Source organism: Cibotium barometz, chromosome 37, assembly GCF_041138505.1.
Source record: "Cibotium barometz isolate CiBa-2024 chromosome 37, ASM4113850v1, whole genome shotgun sequence".
NCBI classification, from domain to species: domain Eukaryota; kingdom Viridiplantae; phylum Streptophyta; class Polypodiopsida; order Cyatheales; family Cibotiaceae; genus Cibotium; species Cibotium barometz.
In genome coordinates this window covers 45,940,860-45,967,863 of record NC_141082.1, presented here as the reverse complement: position 1 = coordinate 45,967,863, position 27,004 = coordinate 45,940,860, and positions in this window count along the sequence as shown.

The window sequence follows — 27,004 nt, the reverse complement described above, 5'->3', positions numbered from 1 at the left end:
TGGCATTTGAGTGCCGACCTCAAGGCGTTGAAGTGTATGTTTGGTGTATGTGGAGGAGCAAATACCAAATATCCATGTCTTTATTGCATGGCAAGCACAGGGACAAGAGAATGGCTTGTAGAAAATGAGATTGGAAAACCACCATCTAGAAATAATGTGAATGTTGTCGATTATCCAACTTCTGTAAAAATTTGGGATCTAATTCTACCAATACATTTGAAAAATGTGCATATATGTACATTGCATGCAGAGATAAGAATCTTGGACAAATTGCTCCGAATTCATCTGGACTATGCATATTCTATTAAGTCGACTAAACTTGCAGATGAGTGCATAGAAAAATGCGAAACCTTGCTCTCTCGAATGGGTTTCCATGGTGGTGAAGTGCATCTTAAAAAAGATCATGTTCTTTCTAGAGGTACAGGTGATGTTCTGCAAGATGTTTCAATGGGAGGAGCAAAAGCAAGAAGATTTTTGAGCAACCATGACACCAAACAAGTCAATGCAATGTGGAACTGCTGGAAACATCTATGTGTCATCACACCACAAATGTAGCCAACAAATGTATGGAAGTTTGGAAAAAACTCGACGATTTTTTCAAAGTCCTAAGACAACAAGTTGGTTCAAATACTTATGCAGATGATTTCAAAAAAGCAATAAAGTTTTTAATAAAAGTTATCATAGATGCCTGGGGAGAAAAAGATATAACTTATTACTTGGTGAGTGTTCAGACTTATCAAAACAGTTAAAATTAAAGTGTAATTTCTTAAATTTACTAACAAAGAATTGTCTTTGTAGCATATTCTTTACTTGCATGGACCATATTCTGCTACAGAAGGACCCCTTGCAACATGGAACACACAAGGAATGGAAAAGTCTCACTATCAAGCGAGAACTTCCTTTTTCAGATGTACTAGAAGAGGAGGTGGTCAAAGAAGAAGCAATGCACTTAAAGAATTATTCAATTGGTTCTACAGGAGGCAATTACAAAGGATGAGATCAAAGAACCAGTAATCTGAAACTACACAAACACCTCAAGATAGAGACTAATGATTTACTAACACATTTGTACCTCTTACAGAATATTTGCTGAATTATAATCAATCCTTGTGCAAAATATTGTGTGTACATTAGTTTTTGATTCTCTTGGGACTATTTGGCATGTCACCTCTGTATCTCAAAAATTTTCTCCTTCTATAACCTCCAAGAAGATTGATATCTGACTCCTCAACTGCAGTTGCATAGCTAGAGTAGCAAAGAAAGTATCCTGCTCATTGAAACCTACAGCATATCCAAAGATTCTAAGAGCAGCAGCTCTCTCTAGAAGCAAGACCTTGTTAGCATTTATTTGAAGGGGAGTGTATCCCATGAACCTTGACAACACCTTCAAGGCAAATATTGGCAAATCAGCATCTTCAGAGAAGTTTATGTGGAATGCACAGAACACAGCCTTATCCAATGTAGGTAAGTAGTGCATGAGAGCAGATGAAAGACTTCTTGACCTAGTCTCTGTAGCTTTCACTCTGCTGCCTTTAGCTCTTCCTAGAAAATCATCCTTATCAAGCAATTCAATCTGCAAGACAAAAACCTCACTTTAAAAAAATTACAATCACAATAACATTTTGCAAAAGATGAAATGGAAACTACCTTCTGCAACTCATCCTCAATTACTACTTTGTCTTTCATCAAGTTGCATGAGCCAACCCTTTCCACTTTATCAGAATTTGCCTCAGAATCTTCCTGAAGCTTGAAATCTCTGCCAAAAGACTCTACACCTAACTCAATAAGCCTGTTCTCAAAATCCTCATCTCTAATAAGGGAAGGTTTCTCCTCATCCACTCTTTTAAGGCACAAGGCAAGAGCATCAAGAGCAAGGATAAATGAGTGGTAAGATGTTTGCAAATCAAGTGCCAAAAACTCTTCCTTTGACTCTACTTCTGTATCAATAAAGTCTTTGGTCACCTCACAAGGTTCTGAAATTGCTGCAATACAGTAGTCTTCCCTGATATTGAAGAGACATTGAAGATAGGACAAAGGAATAAAATCTTTCTCATTGATATAGAAGAAAGGAAGGGTTGGAACAGTTACAGAGGATTCAGATATGCTTGCTTCCTCTGAGGGCTCTTCAGTAACAGTGAAAGCCCTAAATTCAACAACATCAAGATTGGCACTTTCTTTCTCCTCAGCTTGAACATCAATTTCTTCCTCTTCTAAAATCTCACTTTTCTCTAGCTTTGAGACTGTGCTGACATTTAAGTTTTCTTCATTAGGAAGTGAATGGGGTCTTCTTGGGCCCTTTAATTTGCCCAAGCCTAATCAAGGTGATTAAGGAATAGCCAAATGGGGGGTTGCCATGTGGACTGAAATGTTAGGTTTGTAAGAGAGGTGTAAGAGTGGTCAAAGGGTGCACTTTTCCTCCCAAAAAGGGGGGGAGGCAATTTTACAATTTTTGGACCTCCATAACTTCTACATACAAGCTCCGATTTGAGCGGAGATTATAGATCCGTGATCTACGCATCAAGAGCTTTCCATAGATATGTTACATGATATGGTTTTGTCCGCTAGATTTTAAATTTCATTTTCCCTCCAAAATTCAAATTCATATAAAGTAGCCGTTTTGAAGCTTCTAATTAGAAAATGTTTCTTCTTAAGAGAAAAGGTTTGACTCAAACTGCCAAATAAAAGGGCCCAAGAAGCCTTCCATTGAGGTCCTAATGCCTCCTTCTCTGCATCAATTTCTGATTGTTGCTCTTTATCTTATATTTTTGCTCTCAAAAATAGAAAGAAAAGAAAGGAGACATCCTTGGGGACAAGGTTACAAAGCTTTTTATGAATTGGACAAGAAATGGATGAAGGGCATGTGAAAGAGATTCTATTTGAAAATCTACTGAACCTCTTTGTAACTTTGGCTTTCTCCACTGACAGCAGCTGAGTAAAATTGGTAAGGTGACAAAAATCATTGTCTCCGATATGAAAACAATGAGCTTCAATTGACATTTCAAATTGTTTGTACTCCTCTTCAAGAATGTCCTTAAGCTTCATCAAAACATCTGAAAGAACAAACTTTAGATTGAATATCTCCAGTGCATCTATGTATACCTTCATGTCATGACCATCTTGCAAAATAGCATTCAAGAGTCACTTGGGCTTTCTTCAACAAGTTCATGTCGTCCCTCAACACTTTTACTCATTGTGATATTTGAGAAAAACGCTTGAATAAATCTGAAGAAGGCTTAGAAGTCTTGATATGAAAGAGCCCGAACGAAGCGAAAATAAGTGGTCCAAAAGTTTTGGAATGCTTCTATCACTTGGTGCGGGCTTTGGCAATTTGAAGGTTCGAAAAAAAAACAGAGGGTTTTGCAAAATAGGGCTTGGAAGTCACAATATGGCACAGCTTGACTACGCGAAAATAAGTGGTCCAAAAATTTAGAAAAAAATTGAGAGAGTTTTTGAGAAAATCCGATGGAGCACGTGGAGCATGGCAAAAACACCTTAAATAGTGACCGTTCGTGCCACATGGCAAAAATGATTGCATGACACGTGTATCCAACGGTCCTATGTACGACGGATTCAAGGTATAAAAAGTTAATTTTCTTGAAAACATTTCTATTTTTCACCAACACGGTATCAAGCGAGATCACTCCTCCGAATTTCTCGGAATTTCCTTTTACCCTTCTCGCTCATATCAAGCGATAGACCTCATCCATATCAATCGAACCTTCTTCATCGCTTCCTTCCGAATCCTCCCCTATCACTTGGACATACCGAATCAAGCTAGAACCAAGCGATTGCACATTTCCAATACTTTAGGAAGCCTTCAATCGCTTAGTTCCATCTCTATTTATCATTGCCCGAATCAAGCGATAGTGCTTATCCATCCACTTTGGATCTGCCCAGTCGCTTCGTTCAAGATTCTCCCCTATCACGGCCATTCCAAATCAAGCTAGAACCAAGCGATTGCCTATTTCCAATACTTTTGGAAGCCTTCAATTGCTTAGTTCCATCTCTTTTTGTCATTGCCCGAATCAAGCGATAGTGCTTATCCAACCGATTTGGATCCGCCCCATCGCTTCGTTCGGGCCACTATGAGTTTTCTTTATCATCTCAACACACAAATCACCTCGATCGGGTCTCTTTTGTTTCTTTAACTTCAATGGCGAGGACAAAACAGAGTGCAAGGAGAGTCTACCCCCCTTTGGAGACTGAAAAAGATGAAGACAAACCAAGATCTTCCAAAAAGCCAGTTAGTGATGAAAAACAAGAAAAGCCTCCTCCAGAGCCTCGTGCTAGGGCAACAGCAAGAAAGAGATTAAACTATCAGGTGAAGTCATTAAGAGAGATCAGAGCGGCACAGAAATCTACTAGTCTTATCATCCCTCGACTGCCATTTATTCGGGTTGTCAGGGACATATCAAAAAGGTTAGTTGGCAAAATGAGAAACACAAATCTTGATAAAGTCCGATGGGAGTCACAGGCCCTTATGTGTCTTCAAGAGGCTGCTGAAGATTTTTTAATCGACTTTATGAATGATGGATACATTGCTGCTACATTTGCTCATAGGATCACTCTTATGAGCAAAGATTTTGTGCTTGTGTCCAGACTTAGATACAAGTTTGACAAAGCTTTGGAACCCATTCCAAGTCAAGATATGAGGGCTTTTGAAATTCTTAATTTTCCTCCAGCAAGACAACCCAAACAATCAGTTGTTATTGAAGATAGTTCGCATACTTATAGTACAAGAAAAGCTCAGGATATTAAAGAAGAAGTGGAGAAAGAGAGAGAGCAGGAGAAGATTACAGAGGATGCCATTCTTTCTCAGCAAGCTGAAATTCTTCATGCATCCAATTTAGAGCTTTATCAGAATGTAACAGGTCAAATGATAGTAACAGGTCAAATGATAGTAGATGTCTCCATGCATGGAGAGGATGAGGTTTATTGTGACATTTCCCCTGAAGACACAAGTATGCTTGTGAATCACAATATTGAGATATTTGACACAGTCCTCTTCATCTGTCTGAGGTTTGTGTGGATTTCCTTTTGCTTTCTTGATGAATTTCTCAGATTCCATATTTTGTTGATATGTTTTGTTTATGTCTCCAGATGTCTTATGAGGGATCTTTCTAACTCAATGGCTATGCAAGTGACCATTCTTGATCTCCTTGTTACACAGTGCCTTTTCAATAGGCAAGGGGGTCTTGCAAGTTTTCTCAAAAACTTTGATATGCTGACATGGAATTACATTGTATACCCTTATGTTGAAGTGAGACTCACACTCAATTATCTTTTGTCCATCATTACAATATTCACAACTAATTGCAGTATTCATCTTATCATAGAGGCCATTGGAGTCTTATTATCTTCAATCTATTGGATAGAGATGTAATCTTTATGAATTCTTTAGCATCCATTCATGGGAGAAGTAAAATGTAAGAGTCAACTTTACCATGGTTTATGTTCTAGAGCAATATTTTGTATGTTTTCAAATGTTTGGTTGACTCTCAATATTTTATGCTTACAGTGCTGCCAAACTTATCTTGAGTTTTCTAGGTTCCACCTATGAAGACTACAAACTTGAGGATTTTAAGTACTACAATCAGGAAGTTCCTTTGCAGAAAGACTCAACATCTTGTGGATGGATGGTGCTTTCTAATGCTTGGTGTAAGATTCCTCCCCAGCCTCTCAAAATGTCCAGCATCTTCCCCTGTAATCAATCTCTCTTCAGAAATATAAAGACCTTGTTTCTATCTGTTTTAGCCTAGAGAGAGAAAAATATTCTAGAGAGAGAATATTCAGATTTTGAATATTTTTGGATAGAAAAATATCTCTTCTAATTCAGATGAGTTCCCCTGAAACAAAAATTCAAAAAGAATTTTCCAATGTGCAATTGGAATTAATTGAAAATAGCTATAAAGAACCTTAGCCTAAGGGTCTAGATTTTCAGAAATCTTTAGACTATGGTCCAATTAAGGTTCCTATGGACCAATAGCATCAATCCATGTGTAGGGAGGAGATAAATCCAATTTTGTAAAAGAAGATACCCAAAAATGAGTAAATGCTCACATAAGATGAAGAGTTGAAAATGTACAAGGTTTATTAGTAAAAAATTATGAGCAATATTAAAAGTATGACACATATGTAAGGAAGGGGAGTTCTTTAAAGGAGGTGCATATTTCACATAAGATGAAGAGTTGAAAATGTACAAGGTTTATTAGTAAAAAATTATGAGCAATATTAAAAGTATGACATATGTAAGGAAGGGGAGTTCTTTAAAGGAGGTGCATATTTCACATAAGATGAAGAGTTGAAAATGTACAAGGTTTATTAGTAAAAAACTATTGTTGGAATTAGGGTTGCAGGAATGCACACACAACTTCAAGAAGATAAGGAAGCTTGAGCACAACACAGTAGTGTATTATGTGTGCCAAAAATGAAAGATTACTAGCCCTAGAAGATAATGGGCGTATATACAATGCACGGGGGAAAAAACCTCCTAGTGAGGGAAAAAGTGCCCCGGCGGTCCTAAGTGTGTTCACACACATCACTACTATAATATGGTAACAAATCCCCCCTGGAGTGATGCGGTGAACAAGAGCTAGCACTCATGTATAGGGAAGTGTCTAGCTATGTGGACGAATCCACAAAAGGGAGTAAGCCCAAAGCTTTGCGAAAAGCTTCGAACTTCTCACGAGGCAGAGCCTTTGTGAAAAGGTCTGCAAGGTTATCCTGTGTTGGCACATAAGCCAAACTGATCTCTCCTGCAGAGAGTCTCTCCCTGACATAATGGTAGTGCACCTCAATGTGCTTCGTACGAGCATGGAACACTGGGTTCCGCGCAACTGCCAATGCGCTCTGACTGTCAGTGAAGATGGTGGTGGCAGATGGCTGCCCAACACCCAAATCAGCATAAGGCGTCTGAGCCACACACACTCAACCGTAGCTGTGAAAGCTGCCCTGTACTCAGCTTCACAACTAGAAGTGGCCACAGTAGGCTGCTTCTTGCTCAACCATGATATGCATGAGCTTCCAAGCATGAAGCAAAAACCACTCGTGGACACGCGTGTGTCATAACAACCAGCCCAGTCAGAATCTGAAAAAACATGTAAATCTGGCGGCAATGATCCCCCCTTGGGATAAAACAACCCAAGATGCCGAGTACCACTCAAATAGCGAAAGATACGCTTCACTGCCTGCCAATGCTTAATGCCTGGGCTATGCATAAATCTGCTCACCTGTGAGACTGCAAACTGAATGTCTGGCCTCGTAATGCATACATAAATGAGGCAACCAACAGCTGTCTGATAGAGTGTGACATCAAAGTGATCTCCAGCATCATGAAGACTCAACTTCAAACCTGTCTCCATTGGAGTAGCAATAGGCTTGCAGTCTTCAAGGCCAAATCTCCGCAACAATGTTTCAATATACTTTGTCTGACACAAAGCAATACCTCCATCACACTGCTTAAATTGTATCCCCAAATAATGATGCAAATGCCCCAAATCTGACATCTCAAAAGAGGCATTCAAATCAGCCTTAAAATCAGCAATATGACTCTCATTTGGTCCTGTGAGCAGCATGTCATCGACATAGAGAGCAATGATTAGATGTACACCATCCACACGTTTAACATACAAAGTGCTTTCTGTTGGACTATTCTGAAACCCATGTGCAGTCAAATATGCATGTATTTTTTCATACCAAGCTCGTGGAGCTTGCTTTAAACCATATAAAGCCTTTTTTAACCTGCACACTTTGTTTTCCTGCCCTCTTTGAACAAAACCACGAGGCTGCGATACATACACCTCCTCATGCAAATCTCCATTTAAGAACGCAGTCTTTATGTCCAGCTGATGTACATTCCAACCATTATGAGCTGCTAATGCACAGATGCTACGAACAGTGGTCATACGACATGTGGGAGCAAAAGTCTCATCAAAATCAATGCCCTTCTCTTGAGCATAACCTTTTGCAACAAGCCTAGCCTTATGGCGATCCACTGTGCCATCAGGCTTACGCTTCAATTTGTATACCCACTTAGTGCCAATGGCCTTCTTGCCAGGGGGCAAGTCACATAAAGACCATGTACCATTCTTCATAATAGCATCGTATTCTGCTTGCATAGCAGCCATCCAATTTTCTGAACTTTGTGCCTCATCAAATGAAACAGGCTCACTTTCATCGCACATACTAGAAACAGCCAATGCATAACAATCTGACGCATAAGAGGCACCATGAGAGCCAGAACGAGTGCGACTAGGCAAAGGGGCATCCAACTTGCTGTCACGCAAAGTCTGCACCAGCCATCTAGGCATATTCCTAGAGCCCTCAATCTCTTGTCTCTCATCCTCAAGTGCATCATGCACATTTGCATCAGATATAGGCTGATCTGTGCCATCATTTAAAACCTGCATAGGCTGAAAAACTGCCTCATGAGGTATTGCACTTGACTGTGCACCACTGAAAAGAGGCAACAATGTATCATAGACATCACGTGAGCTGATATCTGTCTCCTTAGTACATGAAACCAAGGGCTGAACTGCATCTTCCACAAATACAACATCACGGCTAACCAAAATGCGCTTTGTCTGTGGATGATACAAACGATAGCCTTTGCTCTCAGCACTATATCCAACAAAAATACATTTGACAGCTTTGTCATCCAATTTTCTGCGATGTTGCACAGGCACTAATGCATATGCCAGGCAACCAATAACACGTAAATGGCCAACAGATGGCTTGCGGCCATGCCAAGCCTCATATGGAGTGACAACCTGTAATGCTTTGGTGGGACACCTGTTTAGTACATAAGTGGCACACATGATAGCCTCAAGCCAAAAACCATGTGGTAGACTTTGACTCTTAACCATACATCTTGCCATTTCCATGAGAGACCTGTTTTTTCTCTCAGCCACACCATTTTGCTGTGGTGTATACGGCACTGTACATTGGTGTTTTATCCCACGCTCAGCCAGAAATGCATTAAATTCTGAAGACATATACTCCCCCCCTCGATCTGAACGGAGGGTGCCCATCTTACTTTCTGACACATTTTCAGCCATAACCAAAAACTGTTTGAAGCACAAAAACACTTCGGACTTTGCCTTCAAAGGATATACCCATGCATGCCTGGTAAAATCATCAATGAAAGTCACGAAGTAAAGGTAGTTTCCAAATGATGGAGTTTGCATGGGACCACAAACATCACTGTGAACAAGCTGCAATCTGCGTTCAGCTCTCACTGATCCATCTTTGGGAAAGGAAGCACGCTGCATTTTACCCAATATGCAGCCCTCACAAACATGCTTGACAGGTGCCTCAAGCTTAGGCAAAGAAGACACCATTTCAGATTTCTGCAGGCGCAGCAAACTTGCAAAATTCAGATGACCAAAACGTGCATGCCACAGTTTTGCATTTGAAATAGCCTGCGTATCCATAATAGCACATGCTGAATCCTCTACACATTTGCCATCCATATTGAGCTTATACAGCCCTCGACATAGTGAACCAGATGCTACAATGATGTCACCACAAGAGAGATCATGAACAGTACATCTGTCATCCACAAATTTTACAACCAAACCTGTTTTGGCAAATGCGGAGACTGACAGCAGATTCTTTTTGATCCCTGGCACATACAATGCATCAAAAAGTGTAAAGGTGTTGCAATTTGCAACATTCAGCACAATCTGTCCAACTCCTTTAACGGGATAAGAGGAGTTATTGGCACAAGTGACAGTATTCCCTGTGGGAGCAGACTCAAGGAAAGTGAATAAACTGCGCTGCGAGGTGATATGCTTAGTGGCACCACTGTCAAAGTACCATACATCTGAATCTACTGCAGACATACATGTGTCATGCAAAGATGGGTCATAACTGCACTGCGCATTGAATGCCCATTCTGTATCTAGCACAACATTAGCAGATTCATTGTTAGAAGGAGAGGCATCTGCAACAGCCATACCAGCCTCTTTCTTCTTAGCCTCTTTCGCAGCCAGCTTAGGACACGCTTTGATGACATGATCATTTCCCTTACAGTACTTGCAAAATGTCTTCTGTTTGTCACCCTTCTTCTCATCTTTGTCTTCCTTCTTTGGTTGCGCAGCATTTGCAGATTTCTGCTTACTAGAAGAAAAGCCTGCTTTACCTTTCCCGCTTCTCTGACTAGCAACGAAAGCTTGATCTGCGACACGCATAATATTCCTGTTTTGCCTTGACTGGTCTTCTTGCAGCAAAACAGAAACTAACTCCTCAAATGATAAGGCATTGGGATTGCCTTTCATCATCAAGCGAAGAGTGGAAGCAAAACCCTGATAAGAATCTGGTAGACCATTCAAAACAGTCTGCACAAGTGAACTGTCTGACAGGATTTCATCTGCAGAAATGAGCTGCTCTTTGAAATCCTTGATCTTTGTCAAAAAGCTATCCATAGAATCACCTTCGTTCATATGCTCACTCTCCAACTGTTTTCGGAGATAAGCAACACGAGCCTCATTTCTTGCCTGATACAATGTGGCAAGTACATCCCAAGCATCCTTAGAAGTCCTGCAGGAGCGAATATGTGGGATAATGGTACGTTTGACAGACAGCGCAATCAAGGCATGAGCCTGCGCATCTCTACCATCCCAACGAATCTGCTCTGCTGAAAGTGGTGGTTCTCGAACAGCTGCTACAGCACTTGTGCCTGCACCATCATCAACAGTACCTGTTTCTGATGTGTTTGCAGCATTCCCAGCCACAATAGGACGTGCATCAATACCCTGCACAATGTTCCATAACCCCTTTGCTACCAATACATGTCGCATCATATATGCCCACAATGGATAGTTGGTGCCATCCAACTTATCCTCAGCAGCCAACATGCGGAATACATCATTGTTGTCAGCCATGGCCAATGACTGTACTACTAGATGTAAATGCTGTCTGTAAGAGGAAAACCTGTATAAAATCGACCTGTGCTATGTAGCACAGCCCAAAACAGACGAATGGGCACCTGTCCTGCAGATTTTAATCTTGACAGAAAATCTGCACAGTAGGACGATTTTGCCTGCGCAGTACTTGGAATGCAAAAACGGAGGGCGAAATGACCTCAGATCAAAATTCTGAAATGACCAAGCCCTACGGGCTTTCCCACGGCATATACTAACCTGCAGACGCTCGTGAAACCTCGTCGCAATCGGAGGAGATGAAGCGGCAGGTGCCGGTGATGCTGCCCGGGAGGAGGAAGCCTGCTCTGATACCAATTGTTGGAATTAGGGTTGCAGGAATGCACACACAACTTCAAGAAGATAAGGAAGCTTGAGCACAACACAGTAGTGTATTATGTGTGCCAAAAATGAAAGATTACTAGCCCTAGAAGATAATGGGCGTATATACAATGCACGGGGGAAAAAACCTCCTAGTGAGGGAAAAAGTGCCCCGGCGGTCCTAAGTGTGTTCACACACATCACTACTATAATATGGTAACAACTATGAGCAATATTAAAAATATGAGATATTTTGGGTATAATGATTCCATTTTGACACATATGTAAGGAAGGGGAGTTCTTTAAAGGAGGTGCATATTTCACATGCTTGAATGAGTTTTAAACTCATAAAAATTGAGATATTTCATCTCTCCTCTCTCCTCATTCAAGTCTAGTTCCAAAAAGTTAGCTTAACTGACCTAAAAATGGTCAAATATTGACCAAACTGATTTAGAAAATTCTAGAATCAGTTTGTTTGGTTAGGAGCTCAATTTTTCCTATAAATAGAAGCCTCCCCCTTGTTGAAAAATATATAGTGTTTATGCATCGTTACTCTACTCCACCTAAGCCAAGAACTGTGAATTCATTTAATAATTCACTAGTTTTTGGAGCTTCCCTCTTTCTTCAATCCCCATTAGTGGCTCCATCAACATACTTAACCAATTGATTGGTTGGGGGCCTCTACCGTGAACAAAGAATCAAGCAAGTTGTAAGGTAATTAGTGAATATTGATCTTTCTATAATTTCTCAATGTTTCTCTCTTCTCAACCCCTCTCAAGCTTGAGAAGTTTAATTGGTATGGTTTTTTTTTTTAATGCTATTGAAGTTTGAATAGTAGTGAAGAGTTACATAATGCTATTGAAGTTAATTTTCATTTATGTTTAAATTCTAATGATTTTTATGTAAATTCTCTCTCTCACTCAAGAAATGGTCATACTCATGACCCATTCTCAATCCAAATCAAGCTTTTCATAAAGCTTTTCCTAAACCAAGATTAAGCTATGCTTGAGGCCAAATTAATGGCTTTTTTCTATGCTTTTAGTTTATGTATATTAATGATTCAATCCATTATGGATTAATAATCCAATTAGAGATTATTTTAATTATTTCTTTAATGATAAGCATTATCCCTTAGAAAAATTGAGATTTATCAGTCATAGCAGCGGAGCTATGGCAAAATTTTTATAAAAATTATGCATAAAATAATCTCATTCAAAGCATAAAAAGAGGACTTCCTACCATATTCTAGGAGTTATCATCCTAGATTAATTGAAAGAATTTAATTACAATCATGGAGAAATTGAATTTTAATATCATGCATAAAGGATAAGTTTTTATATCAAAAGTGTTATTTTTACCATTTTTATTTCATGCATAGAAGTATGCATAATGGATAAATTTTTATATCAAAAGTGTTATTTTATCATTTTTAATTTTCATGCATAGAAGTATGCATAAAGGAAAATTTTTTATATCAAAAGTGTTACTTTTATCATTTTTATTTCATGCATAGAAGTATGCATAAAAGGAAAAATTTTTATATCAAAAGTGTTACTTTTATCATTTTTAATTTTCATGCATAGAAGTATGCATAAAAGAAAATTTTTTATATCAAAAGTGTTACTTTTATCATTTTTAATTTTCATGCATAGAAGTATGCATAAAGGAAAAATTTTTTATATCAAAAGTGTTACTTTTATCATTTTTAATTTTCATGCATAGAAGTATGCATAAAGGAAAATTTTTTATATCAAAAGTGTTACTTTTATCATATTGGATTTCATGCATAGAGGTATGCATAAAAGTTGATTATTTTATTATAAAAGTGTGACTTTTATCATAATTGAATTTCATGCATAGAGATATGCATAAAAGTTGATTATTTTATTGTAAGAGTGTTACTTTTCTCATATTGGATTTCATGCATATAGGTATGCATAAAAGATATTCTTTTTATACTAAAAGTGTGATTTTCCTCATAAATGGATTTTATGCTTAACTTAGATGCATAAGAGAAATTCTTTTATTCTAAAAGTATAATTCCCTACCAAATTGAAATTATGCATAAGAAGATGCATAAAAGATTGATTTTAATTTCGAAAGTGTTAGTCTCATTAAATGGAATTTATGTATAAATAAATGTGTAGAGAAATCTTATATCAAATATAAGAATTCTCTTTTTTTTTTTAAAGATATGAAATGTGATAAGATGTGATAAGAGGTGTATGAGATGTGATAAGAATTGATAAGATGCGTATGGAAAGTGATAGGATGTGATAAGAGGTGTATGAGATGTGATAAGAATTGATAAGATGCGTATGGAAAGTGATAGGATGTGATAAGAGGTGTATGAGATGTGATAAGAATTGATAAGATGCGTATGGAAAGTGATAGGATGTGATAAGAGGTGTATGAGATGTGATAAGAATTGATAAGATGCGTATGGAAAGTGATAGGATGTGATAAGAGGTGTATGAAATGTAAAAAGATGTGATAAGATGTGTATGAGATGTGATAAGATTTGATAAGATGTGTATGGAAAGTGATAGGATGTGATAAGAGGTGTATGAGATGTAAAAAGATGTGATAAGATGTGTATGGGATGTGATAGAATGTGTCAAGATGAGTTAGGATGTGTTAAGATGTATATGGGATGTGTTAGGACGAGAATGAATGTAATATGGTTGTATGAATGTGATGTGGATGTATACATGTAGATGTATATGTATGAATGTTAATGTTGATGTGGATGTGAATGTATGGATGTAGATACGGATGTGGATGTATGTATGTGAATGTGGATGTATGAATGAGGATGCGAAAATGGATGTATACATGTGAATGTGGATGTATGCATGTAGATGCGTATGTATGAATGTGAAATTGGATGTATGATGTGGACGTACGAACATGGATATGTATGTAGAATAATGAATATGAAGATGTATGTGAGATAATGTAGTCTATATGAGTGAATGGATGAGAACGTGAATGGAATGTGGAATAAGTAATGTGGTCCGAGAGTGGATAATATGGAAAGACAAGAGTTCGATTTAGAAACTGTATTTTGTGACTGTTTGTAAATGACTGTTTTATGTCATGAATGCTGGGGAAGCATTTTGACCGTCTTGTGGATTAAGGTCATGAAGACCTAACTGTTAAAGTTGCAACTGCTGACGGAGAGTCAATGGAGGACGTCTCACGTAGCAAGGTCGATCGAGGTCTTGACCAGCCTCGACTCGATTTAAATGGTGAGCTTCCGGTACGGTGGATGAGGGACCAAGGAAGCGGCCTATGAGTGAAGCGCTAGGTCACCTGCGAAGGATCCTAGAGGGTGCTGACCATACGGTGCTCGGGCTCTGGGTCGCCGAAGATACCCACACGTGCGTCGTGGAAGATATTGGAATAAGGAGTAAGAGTTGTTTTCTGAAACCGGGCATGGATCTGGTTGATTGACCTTGCTGGTCCTCAACAGATGAGTCCATGGCTCTTTTATATGGATCTGTGGGTTGATCTTGCTGATCTTCCACGGAGATTCCATTCTATTATATGAATATATTGCCGGTTACTATGAGCTAGGAACCATGGAAAAGGCCCCTGAAAGAACAGGTGGTGAGCGTTCTGGTTGCCAATGATGCCATAAGTATACTGATGAAAGAATGACTGGAAATAAGGATTCAACCAGAGACTTTGAGGTTTGTCATCAGTGACATAATGGTTTTATTAAAGGATTGTTTTAAAGCTAGTTGATGCTAAGCAAAAGGCAATTTCATATTGGGTGTGTAAGTGGTATGACTAGTTTTATGTTTGCATGAACTTCCGGCTAGGGGGCCTTGGAACTCTTTTCCTTGGTACCCGGACAAAACCTAACCAAATTCCAAATTGGATCCCATCACTACAGTGGTTGGGCGGTTGGCTAACCCATGGGATCGGATGGGGTTAGGCTGGACTGATGGATCCGTAAATCGAGACTCAATTTCTGTTATTACGATAGATAAAGTAAATCCCGGATAGTAATTGTTCTATGGATAGGAATCAACGGCTGTGCCTCCTTGGTGGGGAAAAAAGCGTTGATCCCAATGATCCAAGTGCAAGTTTCTTCCTTGATTTGACCAAGTACCGTTAAAGGTGCAGTCAGATCAGTTGATCCGTAATGATCTTGACTACGTTAGAGTAAAGAGTTATCCTGGTGGAATTGCCCATGCTTTCCGGGTAAAGGAAGTTTTTCCGGTTTCGGTTTTGGACAAACCGACGGATTAGTCTCTTGTCCGGATATCCGTGGGCGAGGCCCCGAATGTGGGACCCCTGTCCCGCGCGAGAAGTGCTACTTCCGCTGCTAGTACCCGAATCCGTTGCTCGGTGGGAACAGGGGGACCTCACAGTTGGTATCAGAGCGAAATTGAAAGCTAATAAGGATAATTAAATTCTTATCTGAAATTGGTAATAAGAATTCAGAAACAGCATTTTCATAATGTATTTTCATTCCGTAAGCTTCTTTAATGAAGAAATTTTAATCAAAGAAATTGTTTTTATAGATGGAAGTTCCCCATTTATCTGGTATTCCCGACCTCACCCAGTCTCAAGATATGATTGCATTTGCCTTCGAGCATCTCATCTCTTCCGCTTCAACACGAACAAGCCGAGCAAGACTCGCACGCCATTTTGAGGAATTATATTTTCCTAACCCAGTGGAGAGACAACAGCATAAGTGGGTTGCAGGGCTATATATCCACGCCTCTTATAACCGGCGTGCAATGCTGAGGCAGAACCTCTCATTGGCCATGATTTTGATAAAACTGAAAATGACGCGTGGTGTCATTCTATATCTTTCAACGCCTCAAAATTTCAGACGTGCTTGCCGAGTTTATAGACTCCTTAGTCGATTTATCCCTAAGGAGAAAATAATAGCTCCCTTCGCAGTTAGAGAACTTATGTAACAGGGCATGACTATGGCCCACCAGTACCGTCGTCTTATACGTCTCTCGAAGAGATTTTGAATTTTGGAGCCGAGCCACTCTATGTAATTATTGCAACTTGTATATAAATATACAAATGTTTTTTTACGGACGATCGGATAAAGAAAAATCTATTTATCAGACTTAAGTCATAGATCTCCAATAAGATCAACTGAGGAGCAAATTATGTCAAAAGTTTATCAAGACGCACAAAAAGGTTGTAATTGTTTGATATAATTCATACAAATTGTTAATTCAAATTGAAATTCGTAAATTAGTAATTGGGTCTTCAATTGGAAGTACCGCAATTGTATGGAACCCTGACTTGATTGAGACCTAGACATGATGGTATTTACCTTATAGTTTCAAGTATCATGACTATCCGTATATACCGAGGGTATAACTGCAGCTCTTTACCGACAGTATATACGAGTAAATCTAAGACTTGAAATTATAAGCGTTAATGCTATCCAGATGATGATTTTGAATGTGGTTGATATGATTTTTAATTCTGTTTGGGAACTGATGAATTGATTTGGATTCTGATTGAAAAATGATGATCCTTGAAAATGGGTTGAAATGTAATAAGCTGAGCGAAACCACAATGTGGATGATTGGGACGAGTCCCTGTAATGATAAATGATGAAAATGATTTAGCAAATCACTATGAGATTAGTGGATTATGTTGTCAAATTGCTACTGTTAATACTTGAGACGGTAGATCAAGTTAAGGGATGACAAATTGAGAACTTGCTTAACTTAAATTCCGTGGAGGAATGTTCAGAAGGAAATTTTCGGTCTAATGGACCATTATCGTGTTAAAGATATGAATGATATGATTTGAATGAATTGTTATTTAATGATGAATTCTATATAAGGGATATTTATCCCCTTATTCTGTTGGGTTGACCGGAATATAAGGAACCCCAGAATAAATTGGATCTTAAGCAAAAAAGTTGTCCTCTACTTGCGAGATGAGGACATCTTGCACCTTTTAAGTGGGGTAGAATGTAAGATTCCTCCCCCAATCTTAGAGGTATACAGGAGTAAGAATCTCCCTTTCTGATCTTATAATTATTCTCTCTCTAAAATAAAAGAAAGATTCTGTTTAAAAAAAGGAAGAACCTTTTTCCTGAATACTTCTCAAGAGTCCCACCTGTTTTAAGGATTCAGAACAACGAGTTCAGAAGTGAGAATCGATGTTTTGGATATCAAGGTTTTGGTCTCGAGTACAGTCCAAAAGAAGTTCTTTATCTCTTGGGAAGTATAAGAAGTTATCTCCCAGATATTGTGGACCAAAGAAAGTAGGTGATTTAGCTTACGAACTTCTTTTATCTCCTCATCTCAAAGTTCTGAATGCCTTCTATAGAAAAATGTGCCAAATCCAAATCATGGAAAGACGGTAAAACTTCAGTGGCAAGATACCGTTGGCTTCTAAGTTACGCTAGCTCCTTCCTTTATATAAGTCGTAACTTTTACTTGTCGTTCACAGTAATCTTACTTCCATCGATCTTACTTCCATTGATCTTCTTTCTTTCTTAATCTCCTTCATGGCTTGGCAACAAGAACTAGTTTTATCCATAATGATTCCTCACCTTCAAGACGCAAATGAGTCTGTGAAGAAGGATTTTATAGAACAGTATGAGCGCTCACTTTTCCCTCACTTGGGAACTTCTGTAGCGCAGACCAAATGGCGGACCTATCAAAACATAACTAGGGTAACACCCTGGGGTCAGCAGCACTTTCGCAACAATATCCGCTTGGCCATGGTTATTGAAGCCTTGGGTTTGGGTCCCCGATACTACTGCGTCATGAGATCAAGGCATCCTGGGTTTTCTGAGCGGGTCTTCTTATTGGCGTGTTTTCTTCCTCATGAGAAGATATGCCTTTACCCCGTTTTTGGCTTGCCTCTCAGAGGTCCTTTTGTTAGATCACCTCATACCACTGAGATAGGTGCGGCAATAACCAGCAGAATCATTCCCATAGATGAGTTACCCTATACTTGTGCAGCTTGTGAGTGCTGCTTTTGTGATCATATGATGGACGGGCTTATGGAAGTGTAAAGAGTTCTTCTATCTTTACTGTATAAGTTCCGAGAATGAATAAAGTTTAAATCTTGTTCTTATCTTGAATCTTGCTCTCTTGAGATTTTTTTAATTGGTGGTTAATCTAAATTAAAAAAATTTCTCTCAGTCTCATACTTATGCATCTTGCGAAATTACCCCCAGTTTGCGAGATGAGGGCATCTCGCGTTTTTTAAGTGGGAGAGAATGTAAGATTCCTCCCCAGCCTCTCAAAATGTCCAGCATCTTCCCCTGTAATCAATCTCTCTTCAGAAATATAAAGACCTTGTTTCTATCTGTTTTAGCCTAGAGAGAGAAAAATATTCTAGAGAGAGAATATTCAGATTTTGAATATTTTTGGATAGAAAAATATCTCTTCTAATTCAGATGAGTTCCCCTGAAACAGAAATTCAAAAAGAATTTTCCAATGTGCAATTGGAATTAATTGAAAATAGCTATAAAGAACCTTAGCCTAAGGGTCTAGATTTTCAGAAATCTTTAGACTATGGTCCAATTAAGGTTCCTATGGACCAATAGCATCAATCCATGTGTAGGGAGGAGATAAATCCAATTTTGTAAAAGAAGATACCCAAAAATGAGTAAATGCTCACATAAGATGAAGAGTTGAAAATGTACAAGATTTATTAGTAAAAAATTATGAGCAATATTAAAAGTATGACACATATGTAAGGAAGGGGAGTTCTTTAAAGGAGGTGCATATTTCACATAAGATGAAGAGTTGAAAATGTACAAGGTTTATTAGTAAAAAATTATGAGCAATATTAAAAGTATGACATATGTAAGGAAGGGGAGTTCTTTAAAGGAGGTGCATATTTCACATAAGATGAAGAGTTGAAAATGTACAAGGTTTATTAGTAAAAAAACTATGAGCAATATTAAAAATATGAGATATTTTGGGTATAATGATTCCATTTTGACACATATGTAAGGAAGGGGAGTTCTTTAAAGGAGGTGCATATTTCACATGCTTGAATGAGTTTTAAACTCATAAAAATTGAGATATTTCATCTCTCCTCTCTCCTCATTCAAGTCTAGTTCCAAAAAGTTAGCTTAACTGACCTAAAAATGGTCAAATATTGACCAAACTGATTTAGAAAATTCTAGAATCAGTTTGTTTGGTTAGGAGCTCAATTTTTCCTATAAATAGAAGCCTCCCCCTTGTTGAAAAATATATAGTGTTTATGCATCGTTACTCTACTCCACCTAAGCCAAGAACTGTGAATTCATTTAATAATTCACTAGTTTTTGGAGCTTCCCTCTTTCTTCAATCCCCATTAGTGGCTCCATCAACATACTTAACCAATTGATTGGTTGGGGGCCTCTACCGTGAACAAAGAATCAAGCAAGTTGTAAGGTAATTAGTGAATATTGATCTTTCTATAATTTCTCAATGTTTCTCTCTTCTCAACCCCTCTCAAGCTTGAGAAGTTTAATTGGTATGGTTTTTTTTTTAAATGCTATTGAAGTTTGAATAGTAGTGAAGAGTTACATAATGCTATTGAAGTTAATTTTCATTTATGTTTAAATTCTAATGATTTTTATGTAAATTCTCTCTCTCACTCAAGAAATGGTCATACTCATGACCCATTCTCAATCCAAATCAAGCTTTTCATAAAGCTTTTCCTAAACCAAGATTAAGCTATGCTTGAGGCCAAATTAATGGCTTTTTTCTATGCTTTTAGTTTATGTATATTAATGATTCAATCCATTATGGATTAATAATCCAATTAGAGATTATTTTAATTATTTCTTTAATGATAAGCATTATCCCTTAGAAAAATTGAGATTTATCAGTCATAGCAGCGGAGCTATGGCAAAATTTTTATAAAAATTATGCATAAAATAATCTCATTCAAAGCATAAAAAGAGGACTTCCTACCATATTCTAGGAATTATCATCCTAGATTAATTGAAAGAATTTCATTACAATCATGGAGAAATTGAATTTTAATATCATGCATAAAGGATAAGTTTTTATATCAAAAGTGTTATTTTTACCATTTTTATTTCATGCATAGAAGTATGCATAATGGATAAATTTTTATATCAAAAGTGTTATTTTATCATTTTTAATTTTCATGCATAGAAGTATGCATAAAGGAAAATTTTTTATATCAAAAGTGTTACTTTTATCATTTTTATTTCATGCATAGAAGTATGCATAAAAGGAAAAAATTTTATATCAAAAGTGTTACTTTTATCATTTTTAATTTTCATGCATAGAAGTATGCATAAAAGAAAATTTTTTATATCAAAAGTGTTACTTTTATCATTTTTAATTTTCATGCATAGAAGTATGCATAAAGGAAAAATTTTTTATATCAAAAGTGTTACTTTTATCATTTTTAATTTTCATGCATAGAAGTATGCATAAAGGAAAATTTTTTATATCAAAAGTGTTACTTTTATCATATTGGATTTCATGCATAGAGGTATGCATAAAAGTTGATTATTTTATTATAAAAGTGTGACTTTTATCATAATTGAATTTCATGCATAGAGATATGCATAAAAGTTGATTATTTTATTGTAAGAGTGTTACTTTTCTCATATTGGATTTCATGCATATAGGTATGCATAAAAGATATTCTTTTTATACTAAAAGTGTGATTTTCCTCATAAATGGATTTTATGCTTAACTTAGATGCATAAGAGAAATTCTTTTATTCTAAAAGTATAATTCCCTACCAAATTGAAATTATGCATAAGAAGATGCATAAAAGATTGATTTTAATTTCGAAAGTGTTAGTCTCATTAAATGGAATTTATGTATAAATAAATGTGTAGAGAAATCTTATATCAAATATAAGAATTCTCTTTTTTTTTAAAAAGATATGAAATGTGATAAGATGTGATAAGAGGTGTATGAGATGTGATAAGAATTGATAAGATGCGTATGGAAAGTGATAGGATGTGATAAGAGGTGTATGAGATGTGATAAGAATTGATAAGATGCGTATGGAAAGTGATAGGATGTGATAAGAGGTGTATGAGATGTGATAAGAATTGATAAGATGCGTATGGAAAGTGATAGGATGTGATAAGAGGTGTATGAGATGTGATAAGAATTGATAAGATGCGTATGAAAAGTGATAGGATGTGATAAGAGGTGTATGAAATGTAAAAAGATGTGATAAGATGTGTATGAGATGTGATAAGATTTGATAAGATGTGTATGGAAAGTGATAGGATGTGATAAGAGGTGTATGAGATGTAAAAAGATGTGATAAGATGTGTATGGGATGTGATAGAATGTGTCAAGATGAGTTAGGATGTGTTAAGATGTATATGGGATGTGTTAGGACGAGAATGAATGTAATATGGTTGTATGAATGTGATGTGGATGTATACATGTAGATGTATATGTATGAATGTTAATGTTGATGTGGATGTGAATGTATGGATGTAGATACGGATGTGGATGTATGTATGTGAATGTGGATGTATGAATGAGGATGCGAAAATGGATGTATACATGTGAATGTGGATGTATGCATGTAGATGCGTATGTATGAATGTGAAATTGGATGTATGATGTGGACGTACGAACATGGATATGTATGTAGAATAATGAATATGAAGATGTATGTGAGATAATGTAGTCTATATGAGTGAATGGATGAGAACGTGAATGGAATGTGGAATAAGTAATGTGGTCCGAGAGTGGATAATATGGAAAGACAAGAGTTCGATTTAGAAACTGTATTTTGTGACTGTTTGTAAATGACTGTTTTATGTCATGAATGCTGGGGAAGCATTTTGACCGTCTTGTGGATTAAGGTCATGAAGACCTAACTGTTAAAGTTGCAACTGCTGACGAAGAGTCAATGGAGGACGTCTCACGTAGCAAGGTCGATCGAGGTCTTGACCAGCCTCGACTCGATTTAAATGGTGAGCTTCCGGTACGGTGGATGAGGGACCAAGGAAGCGGCCTATGAGTGAAGCGCTAGGTCACCTGCGAAGGATCCTAGAGGGTGCTGACCATACGGTGCTCGGGCTCTGGGTCGCCGAAGATACCCACACGTGCGTCGTGGAAGATATTGGAATAAGGAGTAAGAGTTGTTTTCTGAAACCGGGCATGGATCTGGTTGATTGACCTTGCTGGTCCTCAACAGATGAGTCCATGGCTCTTTTATATGGATCTGTGGGTTGATCTTGCTGATCTTCCACGGAGATTCCATTCTATTATATGAATATATTGCCGGTTACTATGAGCTAGGAACCATGGAAAAGGCCCCTGAAAGAACAGGTGGTGAGCGTTCTGGTTGCCAATGATGCCATAAGTATACTGATGAAAGAATGACTGGAAATAAGGATTCAACCAGAGACTTTGAGGTTTGTCATCAGTGACATAATGGTTTTATTAAAGGATTGTTTTAAAGCTAGTTGATGCTAAGCAAAAGGCAATTTCATATTGGGTGTGTAAGTGGTATGACTAGTTTTATGTTTGCATGAACTTCCGGCTAGGGGGCCTTGGAACTCTTTTCCTTGGTACCCGGACAAAACCTAACCAAATTCCAAATTGGATCCCATCACTACAGTGGTTGGGCGGTTGGCTAACCCATGGGATCGGATGGGGTTAGGCTGGACTGATGGATCCGTAAATCGAGACTCAATTTCTGTTATTACGATAGATAAAGTAAATCCCGGATAGTAATTGTTCTATGGATAGGAATCAACGGCTGTGCCTCCTTGGTGGGGAAAAAAGCGTTGATCCCAATGATCCAAGTGCAAGTTTCTTCCTTGATTTGACCAAGTACCGTTAAAGGTGCAGTCAGATCAGTTGATCCGTAATGATCTTGACTACGTTAGAGTAAAGAGTTATCCTGGTGGAATTGCCCATGCTTTCCGGGTAAAGGAAGTTTTTCCGGTTTCGGTTTTGGACAAACCGACGGATTAGTCTCTTGTCCGGATATCCGTGGGCGAGGCCCCGAATGTGGGACCCCTGTCCCACGCGAGAAGTGCTACTTCCGCTGCTAGTACCCGAATCCGTTGCTCGGTGGGAACAGGGGGACCTCACACTTGGAGATATCTTGAGTCAAGATTTAGAATGACAACACTTACTGTAAGTTCATGTAATAATAGCATTGATTGATTGGGTCAATACATTTAGTGACTTTGTCATATTAAGAAATTTTCTTATTTTCTTTTGTCTTACTTGCATGAATATCCAGATTCTTGGGTAAGTTGGGTAAGGGAGAAGGAAGTGTCTATGGTTTTGTACAGATCGATCAATCCAGTTGATCCTGATTCCCCCTTTCCACCTAATAAAGGAGCCAAGGGTACAACTTCAAAAAGAAAAGAAAAAAGGAGGAGAAGGAAAGCCATGTCAAGGATGGCTCATCCAAAAAGAAAAAGACCTCTGCCAAAGAGAAGAAGAAAAGAAAGAAGAGCCCTACTAAGAGCAGATCTTCCAAGGGGAAAAAGAGCACTACTAAAGAGAAGACCCATTCTAAAGGAAAGAGCCCTCAGGCTACAGAGAAGAGCCCTAGCCCTCCTGCTAAAGAGAAGAGCCCTAGCCCTCCTGCTAAAGGGAAGACTCCTAGCCCTCCTGCTAAAGGGAAGACTCCTAGCCCTCCTGCCAAAGAGAAGAGCTCTTCACTAGCTCAAGAGAAGAGTCCTATCAAAGAGAAGACCCCTAGTCCTCCTGCCGAAGAGAAGAGCTCTTCACCAGCTCAAGAGAAGACTCCTATCAAAGAGAAGACCCCTATCAAAGAGAAGACCCCAAGCAAAGAGAAGACCCCTGTCAAGAGAAGAGTGCTACTAAAGGTCTTCCGTTTCACTCACGAGTGAAATTTAAAATTCAGAAGCGTCGTTCATCCAACAAAGAAAGTAAGAGGGCAAATGTTGGCTCTCCATTCAATTTCTTTTTCATGTTCCCTAAGAAGACTGCCAAGTCTCCAAAGCCAACCTCCAAAGAACCTTCTCCAAAACCAGACCCCACTGCCAAATCTCCCTTGCCAACACCTAAAGATCTCAGAGAAGAGCCCAACTTACCACCAGTTGAGGAATCCACTGCAAAGTCTTCCTTTCCAACACCTCAGGAGCTCAAAACTCCAGAACTTGAACCTCAATCAGCCAAATTTGATCGAAGCAAACAGAAGAGAGAAAGATTCTCTAAAGAACCAGGGTCATCCCATGCCAAAAGAAAAGTTGATTTTGTTGAGTGATTCCACAAATTGGCTTCTATTTTGTTCATTTTGTCCATATGAACACACTCTTTTTGGGACTATATTCTGTACTTAAATTCAGTATCATTAATTTGATATTCAAGTGTTAAACCTTGTTTTGTGTTGCGAGCAATATGTTGACCATTTTTGTGAAGAAGTCAAGACGAAATTTAGCAGAATATATTGATTACATTATTGGAGAAATCCTTTTCAGCTTTACAAACTTGCCCTTGCAAGTGGCTCAAATACAACTTTTTTTGGGGGGAGACATGTGATGCATGAGGTTACACTCTCCATCCTTGTACTGAAAACAACATCATCTACTTTGAATCTATATTCAGGTGATGTTTCATCCCAGAAACTCAAGCGACTCTCTTACATGTTGTAGTCTAGTTTGATGTTACTATGAGGTTCCTAGGATCTATGAATGGATGGACTATGATGTTAAATTCAAACTCTGGACAATTCTCTTCAGAATCCAAAGGGACCCAACTACCAAGCTTGCTTTTCCATCTCCTATAGTCATAGCCCAAAACTAGGGATGGACGACATAGTTGGTATGAGATAGACATAGAATTTGGGCTTACTCTACAACTGATATTGTCGCCAATATGAAAAGTTTCCTTGGTACTCCATCCTTCTCCAAGTACAGTGTCCAGATCAGTCATCGATAGTCTTCTATTAAGCCACATCGTTCTTGTCCTCTCCAATTCCATTGTATTGAAACATGCCACAAAGACATGTATAGGCAAGAACCATTGAATTTTTATCCTTCTTGAAATCCTTCCAGGAGACATAGCTTTAAGAATATCATCTTTGATTTTGGATTTGAAGCTTGTTATGGTATTTGGATCAGGAACTTCCCATTCCAGTGACATTAATGTGGGAATAGGTATGTCATATAATTCTCCATGAACACCTTCTCTTGATGGAACCCTGTATTCTGCAAAATACACAAATATATCCACTGATTTGTAAAATGAAGGCGGTTTGTCTGCATACATTACATCTACAATCCCCTTGTGAATTGCTTTGAATGTGCCACTTAAGGTCTCAACAGGCTGCCACTTAAGCTCTCAACAGGCTGCCACTCCACAGTTGTTGATGGAAAGATAACTGAAATTAAACAAACAACAAATATATCAGAAGGAGAAATATTGTGTTGTATCAAATAGATAAAGTTTTGTTAAATTACAGTAAGAATGGAGAATTGGATGTTCATCCAAGTTCAACACCATGTCTTTGACCATGTAGACATGTTGAACTTTTGCAAGCCAGCCATTGTCGGTCACTTTGAAGGCAAGAACACGACCTTTCCAATGGGATTTCACTTCATTTCGCTTGGTTCTTTTCACCCTGTGGGCACCTTTGCAAGAGGGAAGCATTGTTACCCAATCATTCACACGAAAAGACATGGGTTTCCAAACACCATCCTCTCTGGTGTTATGAAAATCATAAGAAGTTATATTATGAGAAGGACGACGTGAGGACACCATAGAATCTCACAGATGAGAGAAAAATAGTGAGTCTTTTGAAAATGCAAAGAAAGGAGAATAAGCCATATGCCAAAATGGAGGGAAGGTGGAAAAGGGAATGAGCCATACCAAAATGGAGGGAAGGTGGAAAAGGGAATGAGCCATACCAAAATGGAGGGAAGGTGGAAAGTAGACGTTTGAAAAAATTTGGTGATTTATCATTAATAGCGTTGTTTTTAGAGCCTGAAAAGAGAAGATTTCATATCTTCCTGCTTGATTTTTTGAAATATAAAATGGAACAAGATGTCACTATTTTGGACCCAAACTTTAATGTTAGCCATCGTAAACGTCTAAATTAAGCCATTTTAGCTGTTTGCCACTAAAATAGAACCGTTAAGAAGACATTTAGAGGAGACAAGAATGCCATACTTTTGTATACATGTCAATTCACAATTGGACAATTTCTTAATCCTTAGATTACCAAAGAGCCCTTTTCTAGCCGTTTTTGGCCCTAATGTCAGGGATCATCATTTTTCAATCAGAATCCAAATCAACTCATCAGTTCTAAACCAAAATTTAAAAATCATATCAACCACATTCAAATTCATCATTTGGATAGCATTAATGCTTATAATTTCAAGTCTTAGATTTACTCGTATATACTGCCAGTAAAGAGGTGCAATTATACCCTCGATATACAGGTAGTCATGGTTCTTGGAACTTCAAGGTAAATATCATCATCTCTAGGCCTCAAGCAAGTCGGGGATTCCATACAATTGCGGTACTTCTATCTGAAGACCTAATTACCAATTTATGAATTTCAGTTTGAATAACAAATTGTATGAATTTTATCATACAATTACAACCTTTTAGTGCTTCTTGATAAATTTTTGATATATTTGGCTTCTCAGTTGATCCTCCTTAGCCAAATGGTTCTGATACCAACTGTAAGATCCCTGTCCCCACCACGCAACAAATTTAGGGGTGCTAGCAGCGGAAGTAGCACTTCTTGCGTGGGGTAGGGTCCCACACTCGGGGCCTCGCCCAACCACGGATATCCGGACAAGAGACTAATCCATC